Here is a 4007-nt window from a genome sequence, read left to right on the forward strand (position 1 = left end):
AAGCACTGGGCAGGCAGGCCTGGAAACACCAGTGTTCTGATAGAAATCCCAAGCAGCAGCTTAACATGTTGTATCACAACACCTCTTCTAAAATTTTTATTTATATGAGAAACAAACACACACACACCCCTCCCATGCATTGTTCACTACAAAATGTCAGTAATAATCAGGACTGGGCTGAAGCTGAGTGTCAGGAAGTCAAACTAAGTCTCCCACATGGGTGTCAGGAGCCCAGTTACCTGAGATAGCACTGCTGCCTTCCGGAGACTGCAATAGCAAGAAGTGAAAATTGGAAACTGAAACCAAGAATTGAACTGAGGTACTTCAATGTGAATGGAAGCATCTTAACCAGGGTTTAAGGCTATAGTCCACTCTTTTTTTTTTTTTAAAGATTTATTCACTTTTATTTGAAAGTCAGATATACAGAGAGGAGGAGAGACAGAGAGGAAGATATTCCATCCGATGTTTCACTCCCCGAGTGAGCCTCACTCCCCAAGTGAGCCGCAACAGGCCAGTGCGCGCCGATCCGAAGCTGGGAACCAGGAACCTCCTCCGGGTCTCCCACGCGGGTGCAGGGTCCCAAAGCTTTGGGCCGTCCTCGACTGCTTTCCCAGGCCACAAGCAGGGAGGTGGATGGGAAGTGGAGCTGCCAGGATTAGAACCGGTGCCCATATGGGATCCCGGGGCGTTCAAGGCGAGGACTTTAGCCGCTAGGCCACGCTGCCAGGCCCTATAGTCCACTCTTAATCTTACTTTCAAATTCCATTTCTCCTTAAACCTTTGAAATCCTCTCATGTATGTATACATGTCTGCATATGTATGGATGTAAGCATATAAATATTCCAAAAATATAAATATATGAAGTGCATATGTGAAGGTATGTGCACACATTTGGGTAAATAACAAAATCTTGAAGTTCATATTGAGGTGCAAACTAAACAAATTCCCACTTTATACAAAAGAAATGAATGTTTTATGCCTTTGAACATTTGCTTCCTTCAGCCTGAAATGTTCTTCCAATTCCTTTCAATTCCCAAACTCCTACATATTCTTCAGCAACCAGCCTAAAAGCCACCTCACTACTATCCTACTGTTATATAGGACTTCACTAAATATTTTATATGCATGCTTGTGTTGTGTTATGTACCTGTCTCCTGTCCTGGACAATGAGCTCTTTGAGTATAGGAACTGGCTCTTGTTCATGTTTGCCTGACTCCAGAAACTAGCCCTCAGGCACATACTAAGTACACAATAAACATTTTATGAATGAGTAAATGCAGTCCTTGAATAATCGTTAGAACTTTGATGTGAAGGGATATAATGCAAACCCTATCCCAGACTGGGAAGAGACCTTAAGAAAGGCTGGAACCATTTGCTAAGATGGAGAGAAGTAGAAGGACACAAGTTGGCCTAGAATGAGGAAGAGTCACATGGGAAGCAGAGAGTGATGGCCTATGAATAGCTTGTGTGTTTAGATCTTTGAAAATTAATGGACAAAATGATCAGCTGTGGAAAGTGAGGCGCATCCAAAAGAAGATCAGGGTCTCTGGAAGTTGTGGATGGAGGTTGTAGTTTTGGACTTGGACAGTCCTCCACTTAAAGCACCTGACTCTAGCAGTGATAGATAGTGGACCTCAGTGTCATCCTTTGTAAAGGACTGGGACAGAGAGAAAGGGGCCTTCCTGATGGACAGGGAGGAAATGGGAGATTTTACTTGGTGTGCTGTGTGTGATGCACTCATGTGAATCAGGGTCTGGTAAGGAAATGTGCAGTGGCTTCCACATACTGGAATAAAGAAAAGTTAATGCAGGAGATTAAGTCACTAAATGGGGCTGGGAGAACTGGGGGCCTTAGAGGTTACAGGGCGAAAGGGAGAGGGTGAGTGCCAGTGACACAAGGGACTGTGGCTTCATCTTTGCTTTGACGCAGCTCCAGGCACAGGAACTTTGGTAGAGTTCCACTGCCGGGAAGATGCCAACCAAGACAGAAAGGAGGGAGAACTACCTTCTTTTTTCCTCTGTTCTCCAACTGTTCACAAGCACTACCCACTGTCTGAATCCGGGAAGCAAAGCAGGAAGCAAAGCAGGAGATAGAGAGATGGATAGCAAGGCAAATGATGCAGCTCATTGTCTTAGCAAGGTAGGATTAGTTTTGGCCACAAGCGACGAAACAATCCAAGTAACAGTGGCTTACATAAGATAGAAGCGTTTGTTGACGTCACATAAAAGCCCACATAGAGACTTTAGGGTTGTTGTGACATTTTATCCTATCAGAGACGCAGGTGTTCTTCCTCTTGTTGCCGCTGTATGTGTGGCCTTGAACTCATGATCCAGAGAGGGACATCTGTGCCTCAGGAGGCTGGAAAGTAGAACAAAGGGAGAGAGAGAAAAGAGAAACTCACAGGGCCATGTTTTTTTAAACTGTGGCTTATGACTCACTTGTGGGTCATAAAATCACTACAGTGAATAACTTTAAAAATGAAATGGAGGATCTCAGAATATACAATATTCTAAAGGTATTTCTATACATAACTTGTTCTTAGATAAGAGTACTATTAAAAGTGTGTGGAAATGGAATTAAAACATAACCTTCTTTTGGTATAAACCTTTTTAACCTATACAAATAATTTAGTAATAATATTCATTTTCCATAATCTTTTAAGAGACTGCTCAAATATATTTTGAGGATGGAAACCACTACTTAGGTAACATGAAGGAACAAAAATTCTGACCTGCCAATGTCAAGTAGTACGTGGAGGGAAAAACCAACTCAGGCTCACTCGCTGCATATCCAACCTTCAAAGACCTTGACCTTGTTCTGGATTTTCCTTTCAAAAAGAAATCAGTCCAATTGTTTTCAGATACAGATACAAAAGCCATGTCTAGGACTTCACTTCAAGTGTATGGGGTACTACTCCAAGCAGAAAAATTCATGAGCATAAAAATAACATGCAAGTTTATTTTTATGCAAAGTTTTGAAATTCATGCAAAGTTTTTTCACAATATGAACTTTAAATAAACTTTTTGAAGGCCCTGTGTAAATGAATATAAATGTAGTATATATATATATATATATATATATATATATATATATATACCCAATGTATTTTTAAAAAATCAAAACTATTTTTATAAAGTTTGAAACTACTCAATTTCCCTTTCATTCCTTTGGCAGAACTTAGTCACAGAGTTGTACAGAATTGTTAGAAGGGCTGGGAAGTTTGCTCTATTACAGACAGACATTTGCCTGACTAAAAACTAAGTTTTTTTTTCCCTTGGCGTCTCCATTCACAGAAGATGAGGAATCTCCCACATACAGAGTCACGGCTATTACTGCCCATTATTGTTGTTACTCATGGCTGTGATTATTGGCGGAAAGCCATCTCACACAGAGTAACTCCTGGCAATTTAACACAGTGATAAGTAAAAATGATCCTGGGACCCACCAGTCCATATGTGAATCCTGCTTTGTCATTTAGCCTTCTCGTTTACAAAACAGGGATATTAAGCAGCTTCTTCATCAAGTTTTTGGAAAGACTGAATAACAATGAGTGCCCGTGTTTAGTAGGTACGTATGTGGTACTTCTGAAGAGCTCAGTGATAGCTGCAGATGTCAACTCTGGAGCCCTCAGGCAGAACACGCAGGAAAGTTGCATGATGGAGGTCCGCTGTAGCCAACCAGCATTCATCCTGATGAGGTAGAAATTGTTAGAAACATGGTAAGGCACCATAGCCTCCCAGCAGCATAGGGAACATGGGTCAGCAATGCCACACTCGCCAGCAAGAAAAACCAAACAGATGAACTCCCTGGAACTTTTGAGGAAGAAAACTGGGGGGAACTGAAAGCTGATTTAACTGATTTAAAAAATCACATGGCAGTTGGATCCATTTTCAAATTGAAAACTACCGTCACGCTCTTTCGTGCAAAACACGTAACTTTTTCTTCCACCTTCTGCATACTATGATTACTCTTTTAACACTAATTAAATTCCCACCATGTGCTAAGTG

Source organism: Ochotona princeps, chromosome 2, assembly GCF_030435755.1.
Source record: "Ochotona princeps isolate mOchPri1 chromosome 2, mOchPri1.hap1, whole genome shotgun sequence".
In the NCBI taxonomy this organism is placed as follows: Eukaryota; Metazoa; Chordata; class Mammalia; order Lagomorpha; family Ochotonidae; genus Ochotona; species Ochotona princeps.